Below are 25,933 nucleotides of genomic sequence, written 5' to 3'. Positions count from 1 at the left end.
GATTAAGGCATATGATGTTCATGGAGGTCCTTTGATGTTATAGCTCAAACCTCATTACTGGAATAGTGCAGGATGGATAGTGCTGATAAAAAAAAAAACCTATTTACATCAACAAGAGTTAGAAATTACAAATGAAGGACTCTATTAATCAGATATTGCCTTAGAACTGTGCAAGTAACTGAATATTTTATTTGGGTGCTAGTGCAAAAAATCGGTGTGGCAGGAGATGATTTGGGGTCAACTTAAAATGAAAATGTATTGAAATTTTCAACAAGCTGAAATGTCAAAAAAAGTTTTGTCTCTATTTTAACTTTAAAATTGAGGGAAATTCTGAAATGAAACATCTTTCCAAAATGAAAAGTTGAAATCTTTCATTTTTGAAATGTCTAAATAGTACATTTCTGAAAGAGTTTTTTCAAAGTTTTTGGCAAATTGTTTTGGTTAACTCAAATGTAAATGAAGTAAGTGAAAAGAAGGTGTTATGTCCTGACCAATAGAAAAGGTCCATTGACACCAGATGGGCTATTGTGGTATGTTAAAGAGGACAAAAGATGTTGGATTTTTTTTGCCCTCATCCCATAAAGATATGTCATGCAAATGGCTTCCTCCTGTCAGATGAGTTTGCAGCTCAGAGCACATGGCCCAAGGGGGATTAAAAACCCCAAACAGAAGAAACTGATTATCTCTATGTTGCTTGGACTCTGCGGGATGGGATTTTATAATCATAAGCTAGTGATCCCCAAGCATATGATCCTGGGTTAACCCTAAGGGACATATAGAGCTTGCTTATTATAGAAACTTCTATTACCTTTTGAAACTTAAGATCATAACTCATTTGTGTGTATATATGTTTACCTGCTTTAACCTTGTAAATAACTTGTGTCCTTTTCCTATTTAATAAACCTTTGTACAGTTGATTATAGTATTGGCTACAACCATTGTGTTTGTGTGAGATTTAAGGTTCAAATGACTGGAGCAAGTGACTGGTCCTTTGGGACTGTGAGCAACCTCAATATTGCTATGATTCTTGGTGTAAGAGACCATCAGTCACAAAAGTATGCTCACTCTGGGTGACAAGGTAAATCGGAGTATCCAAGGCAATTGTCTATGAGTCCACATTTGACCTATTATAGTGCCTCAGGAGTTCACACTTGATAATTGGTTGGTGAAATCTAAGTATAGAGCTCAGAGGCAATTTGGGGTTTGTGCTCTGGTTGTTAGCAGTTTAACCCCAGGTTGGTACCCATGCTCCTGAGGCACTGAAGGCAGCATTACAGTTAAAGTTAACAACACATCTTTGAGTGGGGAGGACAGGTAATTTGCTACTCATGAGCAGAAAACAATCTTTCTGAACTGTTTGTAACATCATTATATAACAGGGTGCCTTGCCCTGTATGGGTGAGAGGGGCCAGCCAACCCTGATTAATAAGGAGATGCCTGAACAGAGATCAGCTGATTTTTCCCTGTAAAGAGCAGCAGGAAGGTGCAGAGGGTGAGAGTTGTCAGAGAGAACAGAGATGTGTACAGAAGCTGCTGGGGTGAGTAGGAGCTGGGGAGTTAGGCTAAAGGAAGAAAGGCCTGAGAGTGATCTGATAAGGAGGTAAATGGTCTAGAGGAGGGACTTGAGAATTTTATTTGGAATGTTTTGTTAATTTAATAAACCAGATTCCAACATGGGATGTGAATGGATTAAAGGGTCTGTGAGTTATTGATTCCCCTTGAAAGGGGAAACTGAGGCAGGGGTGCCTGCAGAGTGACCTCAGCCCATAAGAGGGTGCTTTGGAGGCAACTAGGCCAATATCAAAATGTGATCAAGATTGGTATGAGAGAACTGGAATCTCTCTCTTTTTTAGAAAAGCAACAGAGGGTCCTGTGGTCTCTTTTTTAGGACTTCTAGTGGAATTTCTAGCAAGATGTTAATGCACAATGGTCAGCATGTGCACAGATCCAAAGAACAAATGTGCTAGTAGCACGTACAATAGTACCTGGGTATCTCTAAAGTTAAGATAACAAAAATATAATTCCTATTTTAATAACTTGCAGTATTGTTCTATCATATGGATACCATTTTCACGTCACAATTTCAATTGGAAACCTATTATAAGTGACCTACACAGCAATAAAAATATAATACAATAAATGTAATTAAAATAAATAAAATACAATTAAAAACAGGTTTCTGGTCTGAAAATAAGTAAACAAATTCTATTTTTTTTTCTGGAAAGTTGGAGGGGAAAAAGGTTCAGGAGGAGAGGGGAGCAAATCTGTTATTGACGCCACTGGGAGTTTTACCTTTGAATTCCATGGGCACAGAACTGAGCTAGGGGGTTTATATATATATGAATGTAAAAACACAATTATAGATATGATTTTAACACTCATTAAACTCCAAAGAGGCCTTTTTTATAATGAGATTTTGCAGCTGTTTAGTCACTGATCACTTTGCCAATTTTAATTATTTTAAATATTAAAAGATGAAGTTCTGAGCATTCATGGAGTAATGGGAAATGAGCCTTAGCTTGGTTTACAGTGATAGTTTATATGTCAATGGTTATGGAGAAATAAATCCTCCCTAGTCCCTTCAGAATGTTTTTAAAGTGCTACAGGCTTGATCCTGTACAGTATTGAGTGCATCCCTTTGAGGTGCTGAGTGCTCTCAGTGACTATTGACTTCATTTGTATTTGAGGATGCTCACCACCTCACAGGATTAGGTCTCTTAGTTTGTACAGCCTCATACATATTGGGGATAATCTACTGAAAACAGGGAACAGAGATGGAATGCTGTACGTGATACTATGTTACTAATATGTGGTGTTACCATAGCTACCATCTTGGCCTCATGGCAGCTGCAATGATTTACTGGATTCAATATTGTCACTAGGCCAACCTGCAGACTACTGTATGCATGTTTTTCAAAGATAGTGTGGCCCAATGAAAACATTATCTATAGTTATTTAGTATAAAAAGGTTTTGTACTAACTCACAAGCTTGGGAATCAAACAATGAAGACCCTATTGCAGTACAGGATAATTTCTATAGCTACTGCATACCATTCCAGAAAATTTGACCTCTGACAGCGTGGGGATGAAGGACAAAATTCTCTTCTCAAACTACAGTCTTTACTTCGTCAGCAGTGGGTAAGGGCATTGATCTTCTGTGTTCATGGAAATGAAAGACTGCAATATTAACAAAGACGGCCGTGTTTTCCAGAGTCTAAGATTTCATTTAAAAATAATGTTTCTAACCCTTCAGAGTGCAAAGATGGCTTTGATAAATTCACTGTGGACGTTTTAATTCCGCAGACTGTCAAACTGAAACAATGGCATCAACATGGATGTGAATTTACATCTTTCAACACAACATAGAGTGAATTTTGAAGTTTAACTGATCATGGAATCTGGCTGAATAAAATTCTAATTTTATGGACAAGAAAAAATGTTTGGTTCATGGAGAAATGAAATTTGATGTTGACTGTGTAATTTTTTGCTGTTATTATTTATTTTACTACTGTAAATAGTATCAGGGAGTACAAGGAGCTTTCTAAACATATAGTTAGGCTTACATGTCTTTGCTCCAAAGATTACACAAGCTAATTTGGAGAGATTAAAAAAAAAAGGTAAAAGAGGTAGTATGATAATGGGAGCAGGCAGAATTGTAGCTAATCTTTGATAGAGGGCTAGGCAAAGCAGTGAGTGTTACATAGTATTTTGAAGAGAGATTTTTGTTTCCCTGCTGCTCCTTTTAGATACTAGCCCCATCCAAAAGTCAGTCTCAAACACTCCTTGTTTCCTTCCAGCTCCTAATAGATTCCACTCCACTAAAATTGGATGTGGCCTGGCAAAAAGATCAATATTTTAATAGAAAAAGTGTTTAATTCCTCTTCCTCTACTTCTACCATTGCCAAAGTTAACCTGACAGGATCTCTGCATTAACAAATGGCACAGTGACTGGTAGGAATCTTTAAGTTTGTCAGAGACCAAACTCAGCACAGGGAGAAAGGCTGACTCTCCCAAGAGCAGCACAGCTGTAAAGAATAAAAACATTATTCGTAATATTAGCAGCTTCTCAAGCAACTGTAGGCAGGGGAGCAAAGGAGGAAAACAATGAAAAGGAGGAAAATAATAATAAACACAGAAATCCGCTGCCCAGCTTTATCTGCTCTCACATATTCATAATAGACCATCAGAGGACTCACTGAGCAAAATTGCCATGGGATAGGGGTACGCTAAGATGAACGAGATTGGAATAGGGAGTATTGTCTGTCACTGCAGAGTGCAGAAGACTCACTGATCCACAATTAATTTTGGGCGGTTTAGAAACCAGAATCTTAGAACCCAGCTTTACTAAAAAGAACAGGAGTACTTGTGGCACCTTAGAGACTAACAAATTTATTAGAGCATAAGCTTTCGTGGGCTGTAGTCCACGAAAGCTTATGCTCTAATAAATTTGTTAGTCTCTAAGGTGCCACAAGTACTCCTGTTCTTTTTAGTAAAGCTGGGTTCTAAGATTCTGGTTTCTAAACCGCCCAAAATTAATTGTGGATCAGTGAGTCTTCTGCACTCTGCAGTGACAGACAATACTCCCTATTCCAATCTCGTTCATCTTAGCGTACCCCTATCCCATGGCAATTTTGCTCAGTGAGTCCTCTGATGGTCTATTATGAATATGTGAGAGCAGATAAAGCTGGGCAGCGGATTTCTGTGTTTATTATTATTTTCCTCCTTTTCATTGTTTTCCTCCTTTNAAAGCTGGTTTCAGAGTAGCAGCCGTGTTAGTCTGTATCCGCAAAAAGAACAGGAGTACTTGTGGCACCTTAGAGACTAACAAATTTATTAGAGCATAAGCTTTCGTGGGCTGTAGTCCACGAAAGCTTATGCTCTAATAAATTTGTTAGTCTCTAAGGTGCCACAAGTACTCCTGTTCTTTTTGCGGATACAGACTAACACGGCTGCTACTCTGAAACCAGCTTTACTAAGCTTCTCAACACCCTATATTATATAGGTGAGTAAAATTATACCAATGGGGAAAGCAAGACACCGAGAGGATAAATGAATTTACCAAGTGACATAACTAATCTGTAGCAGAGCAGAGAATGGTGTTCTGATTCTACAGACCAATCAATTTGACTCAGGAGTAAGGTTATCTTAATAACCACAATGTGTTGTTGTTGTTTTTTTTTAATTGTTGAACTCTCTTCCCTTTTTTCTAAGTGGAAAGATAAATTCTTTCACTAATAACAGAACCTTAGCATCAGACTGGGTGTAAGGATCCAGATCCTCAGCTTATCTAAAATGGCATAATTCCATAGAACTCAATACAGCTATCCTGATTCACACCTAATGAAGATGTGGCCCAATATGTGAGAGTGATCTATTAAATTAAAACATAGGGGAGCAAATTTTCAATGCCCCTGCATTTGTGTATATTGGTTTCTGGATTGGGGCTTTTGGGCACAGCCCTCTGTTGGGCATGGTGAGAAACAGCATGGTCCTCAGTAGGTATTCTTCCTCAGAGGGCTATCATGTATCCTGGACTTCCCTAGTTAAATGGGGACAGGGGGAGTCTGTGTCACTACTTTAATGGGTGTAGTATACTCCTTCCTGCTAGCCACCTAGCTCCACTGTATGGTGGGAGTCAGTGGACAGAGCTATGACTTTCTACCTTTTTTCTAATGAATTGCTCCTAGGTGACCATCTCAACTGTAGCCCCTCCACTCCTCCAAGCACAGAAGCTGCAATTTTTGCCTCTTCTCTACCTTATATGGACTGCATAAAGGAGCCATTGTGAGTGGAAAGTCTCCTTATTGCGTCCCTGAAAGCATGGCCATGTAAAGTATGAAAAGGGAGAATCAGCCAATCTACAGCTTCATAGTGAGTTATTTCTGAAGTGTTTTGGATGAAAATCCCATTCGTGAATGGTCATTGTGTTTCCTAGGTCAAAACATGAATTGATGAGATGCCTGTTATTTTCATCTGCTCAGTGTTTGCAGTAAATCAGAGGCCAGGAGAAGAGTGTCAGCAGTAAAGCCTACCTGATCATTAATTAAGGCATATATATTTTAAGGATTGTACTCACAGGCCTGATAAGTGGAAGCAGTGCAATATGATAAATAGATATTCATTTTCTCAGCTTTTTTTTTTAAATGAATATATATTCCATTAAAGTACAAGGAATGTCTCTAACATCTGGAATAGATATGATATTTTCTCCCTGGAGGACAACAGCTGTGGGTTGGAAATAAGGCACCATGCTAATGTCTAGTGGCATGAGAGAATAGCAAAAGAGTTTACAAGAGCCTATGTTACAACTGATAATATCCTACTGACCTGGGAGATAATTGTCATGTCTTTTCAATAGTTTTCAATAATCAAGAGACCATATAGGACTAATCTATAAGGTACTCAGATCACAAAAAAACAAAACCAAAAAAAAAACAAAAAAAACCCACAGCACACTTTTTTTTACCCTTAAGCTTCATGAGATGCATATTTGTCTTCAACATCCTCTTATGACGTTCATTTGGAAAACTGCCAACAGCCTAATTTCTACAAACCATTCATAAATCTGTCAAAATGTATTTATTTTAAAGTGCTTCCTACAGAGTCCTCACAAATAATTAAAATAATCCTCTGTTTAGGGAAAGAATAGGAAATCATAGTTTCTGTCCCTATCTCATTTGGGTTTTTTTCCCATAAATTCAAAACAACTGAACCCATTCAGGATGTCTCCAGGCATAGATTCACTCTGGTCCTATCATCCCTCTCTAAAGACCTGGGGACAATTTAAAACTTTTAATAAAACCTACTATGAAATCAAAATTATATTTCATTATACAGTATTGTAATGCAGGAGGTTGGGCAAAACGTCATGCAAGTTGGTGGGAGTAACAAGAGCATTTTAATAGGTTAAATGTAGAAAGCAACTGAGCTCCTGTATGGAATAAGCTGAAATAATAGGTACCACTTCCCAAATCATAAGCTACATCATAAGCTGGAGTAAGAGTTGAGCCATGTGGGGTTTTGCCAGGGGTCTGATGACAAAAGTAGGGCCAGGGAAATTTATTGAATTTCTGCTGTGTCTGTGTGTGTGAAAGAGCAAGAAACACCAGAGAAAGACATAAAGAAGACAGCAGGAAGCCAAAGACAGTCAGAGAAGGACTTGTGACATGACCCTGAGAAAAAAGCTAAGAGGGAGGCAGCATTTGGATAAAGAGCTGGGTGGAAAGAGGCTTGGAACAAAGAAATTGTCTCCTATTGTTCAACTCCTTCTGTATTCAGGGAAAGAAGCCTTTATGTACATTTGTGGTAAATAAACAAGATTGCATCAAAGAAACACTTGACTGCATCAAATTCTCTTCCTAACAGAAACAACCTATGAGATCCTAAATTTTGGCTAACCAGTCAGGCCAAAAGGGGTAACAATATTAAACAGTGAACTCCATACATATTGGAAATGGATGCAAAAATAGAAATGGTTTAAAAAAGATCTGTAACATTTAACAGATCTGGCAACCCTTTCTATATATTATACATTGCATTTCATCCATCATCTCTATAATTTAATATATATTCTGGCTCATGCGATATGAAAGTCCCTCCCCACATCACTTACTCCTGAAGAAAATTTTAATTTCCCCATCATTTTATAGCCAACGTAGCATGATTTTTGCATGGTGGAATCTAAAATAAGAAAATCATAAAAACTGTGTATTTTGGAATGAGAAACATTGGTGGAGGAATGCAGATGAGCATATTTTATCTACCACGGGCATCTCCTCTTTTGTGAATTGTTTCTAGCTCAGATTACTGTGAGTAACTGTTTGTGATTACCAGTATACAGCCTCTGTAGGAATGATCTCAGATCTAATGTCAATCCACAGACTGATTGGTAATGAAGACATTTGTATTGGGATATTTCCCTTTTCAGGGGTAACAACTTGGCATAATGGTAGGATTTCTTTTACATATATAACTCAGTTATTAAAGATTCATAGATTCTAGGACTCGAAGGGACCTCGAGAGGTCATCGAATCCAGTCCCCTGCCCGCATGGCAGGACCAAATACTGTCTAGACCATCCCTGATAGACATTTATCTAACCTACTCTTCAATATCTCCAGAGATGGAGATTCCACAACCTCCCTAGGCAATTTATTCCAGTGTTTAACCACCCTGACAGTTAGGAACTTTTTCCTAATGTCCAACCTAGACCTCCCTTGCTGCAGTTTAAGCCCATTGCTTCTTGTTCTATCCTTAGAGGCTAAGGTGAACAAGTTTTCTCCCTCCTCCTTATGACACCTTTTTAGATACCTGAAAACTGCTATCATGTCCCCTCTCAGTCTTCTCTTTTCCAAACTAAACAAACCCAATTCTTTCAGCCTTCCTTCATAGGTCATGTTCTCAAGACCTTTAATCTTCTTGTTGCTCTTCTCTGGACCCTTTCCAATTTCTCCACATCTTTCTTGCCCAGATGCCCAGAACTGGACACAATACTCCAGCTGAGGCCTAACCAGAGCAGAGTGGAGTGGAAGAATGACTTCTCGTGTCTTGCTCACAACACACCTGTTAATACATCCCAGAATCATGTTTGCTTTTTTGGCAACAGCATCACACTGTTGACTCATATTTAGCTTGTGGTCAACTATAACCCCTAGATCCCTTTCTGCCGTACTCCTTCCTAGACAGTCTCTACCCATTCTGTATGTGTGAAACTGATTTTTTTTCCTAAGTGGAGCACTTGCATTTGTCTTTGTTAAACTTCATCCTGTTTAACTCAGACCATTTCTCCAATTTGTCCAGATCACTTTGAATTATGACCCTATCCTCCAAAGCAGTTGCAATCCCTCCCAGTTTGGTATCATCCGCAAACTTAATAAGCGTACTTTCTATGCCAATATCTATGTCGTTGATGAAGATATTGAACAGAGCCGGTCCCAAAACAGACCCCTGCGAAACCCCACTCGTTATGCCTTTCCAGCAGGATTGGGAACCATTAATAACAACTCTCTGAGTATGGTTATCCAGCCAGTTATGCACCCACCTTATAGTAGCCCCATCTAAATTGTATTTGCCTAGTTTATCGATAAGAATATCATGCGAGACCGTATCAAATGCCTTACTAAAGTCTAGGTATACCACATCCACAGCTTCTCCCTTATCCACAAGACTCGTTATCCTATCAAAGAAAGCTATCAGATTGGTTTGAAATGATTTGTTCTTTACAAATCCATGCTGGCTGTTCCCTATCACCGTACCACCTTCCAAGTGTTTGCAGATGATTTCCTTAATTACTTGCTCCATTATCTTCCCTGGCACAGAAGTTAAACTAACTGGTCTGTAGTTTCCTGGGTTGTTTTTATTTCCCTTTTTATAGATGGGCACTATATTTGCCCTTTTCCAGTCTTCTGGAATCTCTCCCGTCTCCCATGATTTTCCAAAGATAATAGCTAGAGGCTCAGATACCTCCTCTATTAGCTCCTTGAGTATTCTAGGATGTATTTCATCAGGCCCTGGTGACTTGCAGGCATCTAACTTTTCTAAGTGATTTTTAACTTGTTCTTTTTTTATTTCATCTGCTAAACCTACCCCCTTCCCATTAGCATTCACTATGTTAGGCATTCCTTCAGACTTCTCGGTGAAGACCGAAACAAAGAAGTCATTAAGCATCTCTGCCATTTCCAAGTTTCCTGTTACTGTTTCTCCCTCTTCACTAAGCAGTGGGTCTACCCTGTCTTTGGTCTTCCTCTTGCTTCTAATGTATTGATAAAAAGTCTTCCTGTTTCCCTTTATTCCCGTAGCTAGTTTGAGCTCATTTTGTGCCTTTGCCTTTCTAATCTTGCCCCTGCATTCCTGTGTTGTTTGCCTATATTCATCCTTTGTAATCTGTCCTAGTTTCCACTTTTTATATGACTCCTTTTTATTTTTTAGATCGTGCAAGATCTCGTGGTTAAGCCAAGGTGGTCTTTTGCCACATTTTCTATCTTTCCTAACCAGCGGAATAGCTTGCTTTTGGGCCCTTAATAGTGTCCCTTTGAAAAACTGCCAACTCTCCTCAGTTGTTTTTCCCCTCAGTCTTGATTCCCATGGGACCTTACTTATCAGCTCTCTGAGCTTACCAAAATCTGCCTTCCTGAAATCCCTAAGAAAGTGCCAGTTTTTATCTCTTTTCAAGGCATTGCTTTAGAGATGGCATGAAAACCATGGAAGATTCTGTGGCTTCCATCCCTGCTAGCAGCTCCACCCAGTATATTACACATGTCATGGAAGTAAACAGTACTGGAGGAAGTACATCTCTAAAGCAAAAAGAATGTACTCTTTAAAAGTAATTTTTAAGACAGCAAGGTTTACAAGTGAAACAAATGATGTAAAGACAATTACAAGACTTTACAAATAAAATGCATATGTCACTGGAGAATACAGTGTTGTTCTTAAAGGAGAAGATCACGTCTGGGCACAGGACCAACCCATGGCCTATGCACTACTTAAGTTCTACTAAACTCCCTTCACAGGACAAATGACTCATACTGACCCTCTTGCCAGGTTGAATTTCATCCTAAAAGAAACTGAGGAAATCCTGTAAATAAACCTGAACATTTCCTTGCCTTTGTGTTTATAAGGGAAACTGAAGGAAATGCATCAGAAACAGACACAATTTTCCATGGTAGAGGGTGGGGCAGGAGTGGAGAACAAAAGAAAAAAATCACAGGTGTAGTAAAAAACACTAGAAGCCCCAGCACGTGAAGACAGAAAACATGACAACTGAATGTACCACTTTTCATCACTCTGAAAGGGATGATTGCTGAAATAAAGAGAAAATAAACTATGATTATGTAACTTGCTTGTTTTCAAAGTACCTGGGTATTGGGAGGAATGTTACATGACATCCATATTAACTACTCCATAACTGACGAATGCAGAAGGCAGGCTCAAGTGTTGTATTTTGTAAATTTTGAGTGTCTGGAGCTGCAGCAAGAGGAGCAGCAAGGGAAGAAGCAGATTAGCAATAATTGAGTACATTTATATAGTAAGGGTATTAGAGTGATTATGGCCAAAGAAGAATATTTGGCCAGGTATAGTACGGTCAAGGATTGACAGCCTGTCAGATCTGATTTATAAAGAGAAGGTCATGCATTACTAATTTGATTAATTTTCTCAAGGAAATGACAATGAGAGCTGACAACAGCAAAGCAATAGACATAATCGACTTGGACTCCAGTAAATTTTATGATAAGTAGCAATGCATAAAACAAACTAGAATAAAAGATTAGCAAGTAAGTTATTGTTGATGAAATTCCTAACTGGGTAACTGAGCTTTAGCCAGGAATGTAATAGAAAATGGATATGATGAAATAGAAGGGAACTGATAAGTGTTATGCAACTGTTATTGACAAGAGGCCTAATCTTGGTCACAGTATACAGTATGCTAGATGAATGTCTAGGAGGAAGGATCAAACAGCAATATATATAAAAGTGCAGGTGGCAAGAAACTGATATAGACAGTCGGTAGAAAAGATGGAGGAAAATGGAAACCAATGCATCTGGGTAAAATTAGACAAATGATATAATAGTTTTATGAATTGTCCTGTGAGGTTGAAATGCCCATGGTACTGTTCCAGACAATTCTAAAGGATAATACTGTCCAATAAGCCTGATCTGGCTCCCAGTGAAAATCAATAAGAGTATTTCCATTTTTGCCTTCTCATTGTGTTTACAAATCTATTTTGTTACAGATTCAATTTAATTCGGTAACAAGAAATGTCAAATAGCTATCAACATTATTATCAAAGATTATTAATCAAAGATTAAAACAGCATAATACAGAAATTAAGATCAATATGTTACCTGTATTGATCAGCCTGGGAGGCAGTAGTACAGCTGACCCACTGGTTCAAAATCTGATATTCACTCTACCTTTATATGTAGTATGCTTTTTCACAACAGATGAGGGTTTCACCATTTATCTGAATTACTTCAAACCTAACGTATCCTTCTTATCTATCTTCTTTTACATGTTTTTGAATACTTTTTGCTAGACTGGCATAGACTCTCCAGTACACAAGACGGAGATTGTAACCAGAACAAAAGGAAACTTTAGGGACATCCTACACCAGTTCTAGGTTGGTACAGAGGGTATCTTAGCTAAGCATCAACAAAATCATGTGTCTTGTCTGGTCCCTCTTGATTGTCTCTGTACATCACTTCTCCTACATCTCCCCTTAGTTCAACAGCTTAACATAAGTAAAAAACACTTTGGAAAAAGCTTAACATGAATATATAAAATGTGATGTGATATGTGTAATACTAGCTAATTATAATCCTTACAGACCTTCTCTTATTTTGCTTTTTATATATTTGCAATACACAGTCTGCAGTAGCCAAGCATAGCAGAATACCTAAAGATGGGTGGGGTGGGTGTATTTCTCAAGACTTGTATTCTCCTGCAGTACACAGAGCAAGAGCCATGCAAAGGTTATGGCATCTAACTATAGAACAGTTTTTAGAGTAATACAGTTTAGCATAAATATAAAGCATTCTAAATATAATGTATTATACTTATTCACTATTAACTAATTTCTTATTGTGGTTACATAACATCTACTTTTTAATCACATTTATAAGAAACAAATCCTATGAATTAATACATTTTTCTAGTGTGATCTGAATGCATCTATTCTCTGGTAGTTAGCAATAAAGTAATTTACCTTTCTGATTAATAATTATGTTTGTGAAAGCTGTTTTCCCAATATATTCTGTTTGCAAGAGTCAGCTCCACAAACCTTGACAAGGCTATTCCTTATCTGGTAACTGCCCCTACAGCATTTAGCAATGTAAGTAACTAAAACTTTTTTTTTTCCATTTTGCCTTTGGCCTGGCTGCAAAGCATCATGGGACTTTGGCTTAGTTCAGTCAACACTATATTAAGTAAACCAAAACAAAATAAAAAAACAACAACAACAACAAAAAGAATCAACAAGGTTTGTAGCTATTAGAAGATTTAATAATGATTTTTCTAACCTTCCTTCCCATATTCCCTCACAACAGTCTTTGTCATTCTTTGTTATCTTACTTTAAACCTAGGGTCAGAACCTACAAACATTTTGGATTGGAAGCACCTCAGTTACAGAATTGTCAGATTGTATTTTGGCAGATTAACAGGCTAATGGTAAATAACAATAAACATATACACAATATACTACAGCAGAGGGTGAAAAGGAAGAGGAAGGAAGGAATGAACTGAACAACTTTGGCCAGATATCAGCATACCTCCCGGTGTTATTGCCAACTCCAAACACTCCTAAATCATGAGTCAGGCTCCCCAAAAGCATGAGATTTTTAAAAAATGTTCTTACTTGCCTTCTGGTTTCTGAGACACATTTTTGGGTCACTTTTTCAAGCTCTCCACAGCCATGAGAGCTAGAATCTTACACTCTTAAAAATAAAAGCTGAGATTCTCACATAACCCCATAACTCCAGGAACCTTAACATGGCAAAGGGATTCACTAATCTCCCAGGACAAATGGAAGAAGACTTATTTCTTGGGATATGTAAAACTAAGCTAGACAAAACATTTGAAAAACAGTATTGAAAATAATCCTATATCAGGAGGGTGTTGGACTAGATGAGCTAATAGGTTTTTTCAATCTTTAATATCTATGATTCTATGCTTAAAAACAAGATCACTGTAAAGAGATAATTAAACCCGCAAAGGACCATGAAGCAAAGTGCTGCCAGGCAAGAACTCCTCATCTCTCTTGTCCTGGAGCTCTAAGATGGCGGTTTCTCTGCTTCAAACTACAAACTTACATCACCAAAAATCTTAACAAAATTAATATGAAAAATGTTTTCAAGAGATTTTTTTTCATTTGTCTAAACATTTCTCTGTAGTACTGAATGGTGAAACATAGAAGCTGTAAGAAAATCAAAAATCCTAGCTCTTCTTTCTGTGCTGTATGAAGTGCAAAACTTAAACAAGACAACATGAAAAAAATACATATTTTCAACTTTTTAAGAGTTTTACTAGCACAGGTAAATCAAATATATTTTTTTAATTTCCATACGAATATCTCAAGTCTCATTTTAAAATTGATTTAAGCCAAAAAATAAAGATTTATTTTACATAGCAGTTAACAGCATGCACTGATCTGGAGCCCCTGTAATGTTTAGGCACAATGGTGTGATCTCTAGGAATGTCTTGCTTTTTGCAATTTGTTAAGACTTTTAAGGCTATATTTAGAAAGATTTTCATATTTAATTTAAAGTTGCAAAAGAAATTTGGCAAAAACTTAATGAGTGTCTTCTTTGCTATGTTCACTTCACAGAATGTTATTCAAGCTGTAGCCACCTGCCTGCCAAGAGATATAGAAGTAATTGCCAAGAAGATTTACTGTTATTTCTACATTTTACAGTTAAAGAAAAAGTTGAAAGAATTTTCTAAATGTCATGAAGTTTAATACTAAAACCTTCTGAGCCTTCATATCTGTATGCTTCCAATGCCTGACATCAGGGAGAGGTACCTGGTTTTTGTTGTTGTTTTCTATTTTTTGTAAAAAGCAAAAATCTTCATCACCACCTAGCATTGTCTTCCAAGGGAATATGCTCAGCTTCTCTGACATGTTACAAAAGATTTGCATGTATGTAGTCACTGACACCAGTCAAAAGTGAGTTCAAAGTGCATGTCAAATGCAATTATGTCAGAATAGCACATTTGTCACAGGTGTAAATAACTCCACAAGGTAGTGGAGAAGCAGACCCTGAGTCTGACATTTAGAGTCAATCTCTACCAGTTGAAACCAACATTCTTCTGAAGACTAACTAAAAGAAAATCTGAGAATATCAAAACAAAGCTCATGTGATTAGGAAAGGTTTTTCTCCACTCCCACCCCTCTTTATTTTTTTCCTTTTAAAAACAAGCTCTGCTGTTACCTAGAAGAGTTGGTTTCCCTGCTAGTCAGTAATCTTAAGAAATCAATTTGCTCCTTTTGGAATATTCATTTACAAATCTTGATGTGTAAAGTTATATGAGAATTCTGCATAATATAAAAAATAAGGACAAATATGAAAGATGACACAGACACATTTATGCTAATAAGAACATAATCAATAAGCATCTGGAAAGCAGCACAACAGATAGAAGTTGGATTTATAGTAGTTCAGCTGCAAAAAGCTAATATTAAATTAATAATATATTAATGTAGGTTTTGGTTTCTTGTATCTTGTATAAATTATTAGTGGAAATGCTTTGTGCTGAAATTAATCAGATTCTGGACTATTCAGATCTTTCTGAAGTTCTTTCCACAGGTGAATCCCTGTGACTACAAATATCTTATTTCTAGCTCTGGCTTATTTTCTCCTGTACTTTGTAAGCTCTATTTTCCTGAAGGAGCATAGAAATTCCATGCTTTAATAATAAGAGTATAGCAGTAGGAATATATTACTGACCACCTGACCCAGATAGTGCTGGTGAACATGAAATGCTTGAAGAGGTTAGAGAGGCTACAAAACCAGAAAACCCAATAGCAATATGGTATTTCAACTATCCCCATATTGACTGGCTACAAGTCACCTAAGAATGCGATGCAGAGCTAAAATTTCTAGACACCACTAATGACTCCTTCTTGGAGCACCTAGTCCTAGAATCCATAAGGGGAGAGGCAATTTTTGATTTAGATCTAAGTGGAGCACAAGATCTGACCAAGAGATGACTATAGCTGAACCGCTCGCTAACAGCAACCATAATATAATTAAATTTAACATTTTTGTGTGTGTACCAAATAAGCCCACCACAGTAGCATTTAATTTCAGAAAGGGGAACTACATAAAATGAGGAGGCTAGTTAAATGGAAATTAAAAGGAACAGTCAAAAGAGTGAAATGCCTGCAAGCTGCATGGAAACTTTTTAAAAACACCATAATAGAGACTCCAATTAAATGCATATTCAAAATTAAAATGAATTGTAAGAGGACCAAACAAATGCCACCATGGCTAAACAATAGAATAAAAGAGGTGATTATAGACCAAAAAGCACCCTTGAAAATTTGGAAATCCTATTGAGGAAAATAGAATGCAGCGTAAACATTGGCAAGTCAAGTTTAAAAGTATAATTAGGCAAGCCAAAAATGAATTTTAAAGAGCAACTAGCAAACAATTAAAAAACTAATAGCGATAATATTTTTTACATCAGAAGCAGGAAAATTTCCAAACAATCAGTGGGGCCACTGGATGATGGAGGTGCTAAAGGAGCACTCAAGGAGGACAAGGCCATTTCAGAGATGTTTAATGAATTGTTTGCATCAGTTTTCACTGCAGAGGCTGGGTGGAAGAGTCTCTCACATAAGTTATTCTTTTTACATGACAAATCTGAGGACTGTCCCAGATTGAACTGTCAGTAGACATGGTCTTGGAATAGATTAATAGTTAACAATAAAAAGTCACCAGAACCAGATGATATTTCCCACGAGTTCTGAAGGAACTTAAATATGAAATTGCAAAACTACTAACTGTGATATGTAACATATCACCTAAATCAGCTTCTATACCAGATGACTGGAAGATAACTAATATGATGCCAAAAAAGGCTCTAGAGACGATCCAGGCTATTACAGGTCAGCAAGCCTAACTTCAGTACCAGGGAAATTGATTTAAACTATTGTAAAGAACTCTTTACTAATGTAAACTCTTTGTCCAGAAACTGAAAGAATGTGCTTGTAACAAACTATAATGGTGTAGTTTGTGTTTTTGTGGAGGGACAGATGAGGAAAAGCCGGACAAGGGTGACAAAGGTGATAGTAAAGAACAGAGTTATTAGACACATAGATGAACACGTTTTGTTGGAAAGGAGTCAACATGGTTTTTGTAAAGTAAAATCATGCCTCACTAATCTATTAGAGTTTTTGAGGGAGTCAAAAAAATGTGGAGAAAGGTGATCCAGTGGATATAGTGTACTTTGACTTTCTGAAACCCTTTGACATGGTCCCTCACCAAAGACTCTTAAGCAAAGTAAGCAGTCCTGGGATAAGAGGGAAGGTCCTCTCATAGATCAGTACAAGGTTAAAAGACAGGAAACAAAGAGTAGGAATAAATGGTCAGTTTTCAGAATGGAGAGAGGCAAATAGTAGTGTCCCGTAGGAATCAGTACTGGGACCAGTGTGTTCAACATATTCATAAATGATCTGGAAAAAGGGGTAAACAGTGAGATGGCAAAGATTTCACATTATACAAAATTACTCAAGATAGTTAAGTCCAAGGCTGACTGAAGAGTAACAAAGGAATCTCACAAAATTGGGTGACTGGGAAACAAAATGGCAGATGAAATTCAGTGTTTATAAATGCAAAATAATACACATTGGAAAACATAATCCCAACTATACATACAAAATGATGGGATCTAAATTAGCTGTTATCAGTTAAAAAAGAGATCTTGGAGTCATTGTGGGTAGTTCTCAGAAAATGTGTGCTTAATGTGCAGTGGCAGTCAAGAAAGCTAACAGAATGTTAGGAAACATTAGGAAAGGGATAGATAATATGACAGTAAATATCATAATGCCACTATATAAAGCCATGGTACACACTCACTTTGAATACTGTATGTAGTTCTGGTTGGCCCATCTCAAAAAAGATATATTAAAATGGAAAAGGTACAGAAAAAGGCAACAAAAAGTATTAAGGGTATGGAACAACTTCCATACAAGGAGAGATTAAAAAGCCTGGAACTGTTCAGTTTGAAAAAGAGACAACTAAGGGGGGGGGGGGCGGGGGGATATGTTAGAGATTTATAAAATCATGAATATGTGGAGAAAGTGAATAGGGAAGTGTTATATACCCTTCCACATAACACAAGAACTAGGGGTCACCCAGTGAAATTAATAGACAATAGGTTTAAAACAACAAAAGGAAGTACTTCTTCACACAATACACAGTGAACCTGTGGAACTCATTGGCAGGGGATGTTGTAAAGGCCAAAACAATAACTGTGCTAAAAAAAAAGAATTATATAAGATCATGGAGGATAGGTGCCTTAGTAGTAATTAGTTAAGATGGCCAGGGATGCAACCCCAAACTCTCGGTGTCCCTAGCCTTTGACTGCTAGAGGCTGAGACTGAACAAAGGGGATGGATCACTTGATGATTGACCTGTTCAGTTCATTCCCTTTGAAGCATCTGCCATTGGCTACTGTTGGAAGACAGGATACTGGGTTAGATGGACCATTGGTCTGACCCGGTATGGCCATTGCTAGGTTCTTATGGAGTGAGAAAGACTAGCTAGGGGAAGGTGGACAGACCTTTCAATTGTTCTCCATGTATGATCATCTCCAGCTATTATGATTGCAGAGAAGTCCTTCAAAAAGTAAAGTGTAAAGGCAGTGCAATAGATGTAATGATATATACCTGAGTTTGCAGAGAGCCTAAAACTATAGTCCTGCCACATTAATCTTATTAGGTGTCAACTCAGATGTCAATTATGATATCTAACAACACTGACCCTCTCATTCATTACCAAAGCATGTAAGAAAAGAGCAGGAGTACTATAAAAGAATAACTAGCATAAAAAAGTGCTTGCACGAAGGGTAATATTTTCCTCAAACAGTGAGAATTCTGCAGCAGCAGCAGCACTTGGTGGTGCACAGTTGGATGGTAGCTAAACTGCTTAATCTCGGGATGACACTTCCTGAAGACTTGTCACTAGACCAGAATAAACTGTCAACTTTCCTCAAAACTCAAAAAAGAGAAACAAAACTCAATGAATATTTCCTGACAAAATCAGAAGTGAGGTGGTGAGGATATTTCAGGACTCCAGTCTGGATGGGGAAAAAAAATCCCTCAGAAATGTTCAGACAAAACATTTTTATAAGTGCATTGAATTTTCTCTCAAAAAATATTGGTAATGCCCCCCAATATTGGGGGTTGATTTCTGAAAATAACTGCAAAAATTGGTTTGTAGATATTTTTAGACATTTTAAAAAAATTCTATCAAGAGTTTTCAAATAAATTTTTTTGACCAGCTCTGCTCTAGACCTTTCTCACAAATGACAAGAAAGCAGGAAGCTTGGGTCCAGTCAAGGACAACATCTCTCAGTTTATGGATTTATCTAGAAACCATTTACAATTGCTTTTGTGGCTTTTGACTAGATCTGGATGAATTTTGGGTGGTGAATAGTTTAGGCAAAGAAAAAATGGCATTTGGAGTCGATTTGGGGGGCCTCTAAAATTGTGAAACTGCCATAATGTTTTGGTTTTGACAGTTCTGAAATGAAACATTTAGACTTTTTTTTTTTCAAAACAATGCTTAGTTTCAAAATGTATCTGAATTTTTTTAGGGGTGTGGGTAAGAACAACACCTCAAAAATGAAATGGAAATAAAATGGTGTTTGTGTGTGGAGGGGGTCTTTGTTCTGGATCAAGTGAAATGTTTTTTGTTCAACCCCAAACTTTTTTTTTTCAAAAATTCATTTGGCAAGAAGAAAACAAAACAAAATTCCATTCTGGGTCAACTGAGATTTTTTGTTTTTTTGATTTTTCAGTTTAGCTAGCAAATGAAAAATCAATTATTCACTGAGCTGTATTCATGACAATCCAAATAATAAAGCAAAACTAAGGGATGAAAATCTTCTTAAACCAAAATTACTGTGAACTGAATCCATTGAGTCTCACACAGTTCTACTAAGCATTATCTTACTTGTAGTGTAGAATAATTTGACAGGACTCAACTGTGCTTTCTAATGATAAACAGTCACAATCTTTTTTTCAGGGTATAGGAGCAAGGAACACTTACCTCTGAGTAAGACAGATGAGGCTTAGTTAATCTTTTAAATTTAGATTTGATGGAAATAGTTGTTGTTGCTTCATTCCATCTGATTCTTTTCAGCCTCAATGCACAAAATAATTTCAGGTTAATCACCAGGTTTATTTTGAGGGGGAAAAGTAGGTACTGAAAGTCAAATATTGATTATAGTTCTTCTGATTAAAGCTGTCACAGGCAAATCCAAAGCTATCGGTACATACCAATGCAGGGTTTCTTGCCCTATTAGTAATCTTCTATATGCTGGTCTTCCATAAATGAGGTTTTAAGCCCCAAACTCTGATTTTTCTGGTTGTAAATCCTCCGTTCTTTGAAATCCTGTGATGAGATATACAATCCCACACTAGACAAGGAGTCAGAGAAACATGCACTCAGGCAGCCCCAGGCCATCCCTGCAAAGCATGCCAGAAGTTTTAAAAGGGAGAAGCCCATCTCAGGGGGCACCTGTCTGGGTAGGTGAACAGACCTCTCATTCTCAGCTGTCAGAGAGGAATACAGCAGAGAGCCAAACTGGCTAAGTTTCCTATGAATGTGGAGCAGCAGTACAGATGTGAGCCCCGCCGAGGAGAAAGTGTGCTGATGTTGGAAGTAGCCCAGGAAAAAGCAAGTCTGTCATAACTATAAAGGGAAGGGTAACAGCTGTCCTGTGTACAGTACTATAAAATCCCTCCTGGCCAGAGACTCCAAAATCCTTTTCCCTGTAAAGGGTTAAGAAGCTCAGGTAACCTGGCTGGCATCTGACCTAAAGGACCAATAAGGGGACAAGATACTTTCAAATCTTGGGGGGGGGGAAGGATTTTGTTTGTGTTCTTTGTTTGGGAGTGTGTTCGTTCTCGGGACTGAGAGGGACCAGACATCAATCCAGGTTCTCCACATCTTTCTAAACAAGTCTCTCCTATTTCAAACTTGTAAGTAAATAGCCAGGCAAGGCATGTTAGTTTTCCTTTGTTTTCTCAACTTGTAAATGTACCTTTTACTAGAGTGTTTATCTTTGTTTGCTGTACTTTGAACCTGAGACTAGAGGGGAGTCCTCTGAGCTCTTTAAGTTTGATTACCCTGTAAGGTTAATTTCCATACTGATTTTACAGAGATGATTTTTACTTTTTTTCTTTAATTAAAAGCCTTCTTTTTAAGAACCTGATTGATTTTTCCTTGTTTTAAGATCCAAGGGGTTTGGATCTTGATTCACCAGGGAATTGGTGAAGGTTTTTCAAGGCTTCCCAGGGAGGGAAAAATTGGGAAATGGCGGCAGCGGAACCAGAGCTAAGCTGGTAGTTAAGGTTAGAAGTTTTCATGCAGGCCCCTACATTTGTACCCTAAAGTTCAAAGTGGGGATCCAGCCTTGACAAAGACATTTGAAAAGGGAGACCTTACCTGCTTGCTACATGGTTCCTGGGCTGGAAACCACTGTAGAGGGAGGGACTGAGGAGACAACCATCAAGACACCAGATACAAGGAGCTGAAAGGACTATTGGGCCTGGACCTGGTCTATTGACCTGTGAGGTCATGAGGCTATTAATTAAAATTCTAGTTAGCCCCAGAGAGCTGAGACTAAAGTTGACCAGGCCAATAATAATAATTAATAATATGTTAGGATTTGGCCCTTTGACCAGGCCAAGGGCCAAATCCTAACATATTATTAATTATTATTATTATTAATTAATAATAATAATTAGGGAGATGTTTCCAGCGAGTGGATTCATGAATCAGTATGCATAGCAAAATTAGTAGCTGGGTATTGGCCTCTAATTCAGTAAGGACCACTTTACTCCTATATTTCCCCTACTGACTAAGGCTCCAGTTAAGCAAGACATATAAGCATGTGCCAAACTTTAAACACATGAATAGTTCTACTGAAGTTAATGTTTGCTTAAAGTTAAGTACATGTTCAAGAGCTTTGCTGAGTCGAAGCCTAACATATTACTATCCAACTAAAGATTTTCTATAGTGACTAACACAGTAGTATCTAAGCATGTCCCAAGTAAATTAAATCAGCTAATGACCTAAATAGTGTTTTCTGATATTCTCTCTTCTGTGCTTGAAAGAGCTTTGTGGCTGGCTATGTTGAAATCTTCAGAAGAGTCAAAAGTGACCATTAACTTTTGCTACAAGCCTATCTCTTTTTGTGCCGTTAGTGTTGTCTGCATGCTGTGCCTAATCTGAAGACCAACTGCAACTCATCCAGATGTCACATACTGTTGGAGCTTGGTTTTCACTATTTTCTCAGTGATTTTGCCTTTAAACGGGAGGTGAAGACGGTGGTAGTTGAAGAATATTATTAATTGAATTGTGGTATTTTGGGGAAAGGGCAGCTATTGACTTTTCTGGGAGGTTGGCAGATTTGCATGTGTGCAGAAGAATGGATGACTTGAATTAGCAATGGCTACAGTTCTTCTTAACTTGCTTTCACGAACCCTGAGGGGCACAGAGCTGCTTTGCAGATGGTGACTTGGATATTTTTCAGGGAGCTTCAGTGGGTGAAATTGTCCATCAGATGTAGTGGTGTGGTTAATTCAGTTTGGCTAGCTTAGAATTTTCTACCTTGGTGAGTTCCTCTCATAATGACCTAATATTTTCTGTAAAGAAGGTTAAAAGACCTCACAGAGGTTGGTGTTTGGATCCAATATATGGATTATACCAGTTGTATTGGCTAGTCAGTTTGTGTTGTCAATAGTGCTGCTAGTGTTTGCAATTTTTAGAGTAGAAGACTGTCTATGTTTCCTCTACTTTGGTGGCATATTCCAGCATTTGTACTTGATAACCTGGTGGTAAGAGACAAAGGACCAGCCTTGCCTCTGGCATGCCAACAGAGTTCAGCTCCTGGTTCCTTAATTCGTGTGTGGGAGGTGCAGAGCTTAGGAGAAGCTAAAGAGCTAAAAGCTATTGAAACTAATTTAGAGTTTTACTTAACTAATTGACTTAAAACTTACAATTAAGACCCAACAGACTAATAGGCTAATACACAAAGAAACCTTGAAGCTAGAAGCTCAGAAATCCTGAAGCTTAGAAACTTAGTGACTTCCTTGGCACAGTGGGTCATGCCTCTTATACAGCTTGAGTACTTGAGCTCTCCTTCTATGTCCAAACTTAGTTTCCTCACCCACAGAAATGTTGGGGTACACTTACTCAATAGGCTGGTATGTTTGTATGTATTGATGACATTAGATCATTCTCACATTTGTTATTTCTGTCCTACCTGGTTATTTTGGTTCTTTCCTTGTGGTGTACCTGTTAAGTTTACAGAGGGTAGGAACTTAGGAAGCCCCCTATGCCAATCTGCTTCTATACATCCTTTATCTATTTAGGTGAAAGGTCCAAAACATATGTATACTAACTTTCCCTTAGCTCAACATACAGAATGTGGCCTATAGGTCCCTTGTGTTACAGCCAAAATACTTTAACATAAATCTATTATAACTAAACAAATAAGCAAGCACATAAGAACACATATATAGGCAAACAAGCAGGCTAGACCTATAGGCTACAATTTATAACTTAAATATAACACACTAAAAATATAATGGACTAGAGGAGCTATAGTAATTTAAGCCACTTGAAGTCCTGACACAATATATATATATGCAAGCATAACACAACATACCCCAAAATTTAACAGATACCGAACACCAAGCTATTTGTTACTTACAAAATGAAAATAGACTTTTAATGACAAAGATTACATTGGAACCTACTAAAATATAATTACAGCCTGGTAATCAAAAAAGTTCACAGCAGCAAAAATAATAGTATTCTTCAGTCTGTGCTTGTGTGATTACTCTGATCTTGCCTTGGATTTACAGATATCTGGTTCTCTCTCTGTATGCCTATCTCTAATATATTCTGCTATATACATACATCATTTTCATACTATCTGAGGAATTCAGTATACTAAGCAGACTATTCTGGGATAAACTCATTTTGGCTTAATTCTTTACTTTTAGGCCTTCTCCATGCACACCATTCTTCGTGAACAAAAACAAAATCTATTTTGTGTTGTTTTTTTTTAACCTAGACTTTTGAGTATATTTAATGAAAAGGGAACATCCTAACTGCATAATGACTATCAATGTATACAGAAAATGAAATCTTGTATGCAGAATAATGGCTGAGATCATAGAATCATAGAAATGTGCATCTGGAATGGAACTTGAGAGGTTATCTACTCCAGCACCTTGTGCTGAAGCAGGACCAGGTATACTTAAGCCACCTATGAAAGATGTTTGTCTAAGCTGTTCTTAAAAACCCTCTCATTGGAGAATTCCACAACCTCCCTTGGAAGCCTTAACTATCCTTATCGTTAGGAAAAACTTTCTAATGTCTAACCTAAATCTTCTTTTCTGCAGATTAAGCTGATTATTCTTTGTCCTACATTCAGTGGTCATGGGAAAACAGTTGATCACTGTCCGCTTTATAACTGCCCTTAACATTCTGAAGACTGTTCTCTGGTCCAGTCCTGTCCCCCCCACTTGCCCCTCCCCTGCCCCTCAGGGTGCATCTGTACTTGCAAGAGTACATGATTAAGTGTGCGTTCTTGTTCTATAACCCCTATGCTATCCACATCTGAAGCCTATTCCTGAAGGACATTGTGGTGTATAAAAACTAGCAAGCATGAAGGGTGTAGGTATTTGCACATGCACAAACATACACACACCTCCACTGTGGCATGGCCCCATGTCCATTCTACAGTGCAATGTGGACAGAGACAAAGGGCATGTACGAGATCATGAATACTGATAGTGCTACAGGGCCATTCCCACAGTGCATTGATCCCACCGCCACTTGACTCGTACCCAAAAGTATAAAGGTCCTTGACTGCCCCCAACCCTTATCAGCAGTAGAAGCAATCTGCGCTGAGCACTTCAGAACAGTGCTCGCTAGAATGTATTGATCAGTGGAGGTGACTATGGATGATAGTCCAAGAGCAGCTGCCTGGTCTCTGGAGCACACACAGGTGTTGATCAATGTGTAGTCAGAGTGTGCCATTCTCCATGACTTTGCCCAAGTAGGCCGGAGCATTCACCAGTACTGGGAAATTTCATGGTGGCTGGAGGAGCGGGGCATTCATCAGACTCTGTCACAGTGCTGGGAGAGCATGAAGCACCACAGGCTCCTCTACCAGAGAGTGTATGATTTGAACAGTCACTCCTGGAGGGGACATAGCACATGCCCTTGCTATAATAAACTGGACTGGCTGCTCTCAAGGGTGGCGAGTACAGAGCCCAAAGTTACTCATCACCCTCTTCTCAACTCAGCTGGCGCGATTGTTCAATGGGATGCCAATGAGGCGCAGGTGAGGAGGCAGCAGGGACCTCTGAGGAACTTCCGGAGGAAGCCCTCAGAGACATGGAGGAAGAGGAACTTTTGATTCTGCACCTCAACCTGACAGACCCCATTGAGTGAGCTCTCCTGTACAGGGAGATTTTGGCAAACCAGTAAAGTGCCTGAAACCACTATGGTTCATTGCTAAAAAGAGCCAAGTCAGCAGCCGTAAATTGGCCATGCAGCAGCCTCAGCTTAACCAAGGCAGGAAGGGAGGGGGTTTTGGGTGCCACAGAAAGGGCAGCTTGACCCCACATACTTCCTGATAAGAATTGTGTTGAAGTTGCTGCTCCCTCCTGACATGGTCCCTGAGCAAGAAATGGCTGTACATCAATGATTGTATTGAAATCCCAAGAACCACTGTAAAGCATTCAGTATAAGCTATAGCAGAGTATTAATCAGCAGACTGGGGCTCTGTGTGTCTGTGCATTTGTCAGCTGACATTGTGGCCAGTGATAGTCCCTGGGCTGAGCTGACCTTGTGTGTGTGTGTGTGTGTGTGTGTGTCTGTGTAAAGGGACGAGGTAAGGTGTGGGTTATGACAGGACCTGGGTGACAATTTCAAATGTTTTGTACCATGCCTAGTCTCTGGTGTCTGTCCTCTCCCTGCCCTCAGCCACTCTGCAGAAGTTGGGAGAGGTGGGAATGGGTGAAGCATCTGCTCTGGTGATTGCATGAACACAATGCTGTTCATTAGCACTGGAGAGGTGACTGGCTTGCAGCGTTAATCCAAAAATAAGTGAAGAAAATATGGAAACAGAGTCACTACAGAAGTATGTCTTTTTCATACTATTTACTGGACAAAGAGGCTAGACTTCCTGG

Source organism: Trachemys scripta, chromosome 1 (genome assembly GCF_013100865.1).
Source record: "Trachemys scripta elegans isolate TJP31775 chromosome 1, CAS_Tse_1.0, whole genome shotgun sequence".
Lineage (NCBI taxonomy): Eukaryota > Metazoa > Chordata > Testudines > Emydidae > Trachemys > Trachemys scripta.
The sequence above is the reverse complement of the archived record's forward strand: the minus strand, read 5'-3'. Positions refer to the sequence as shown.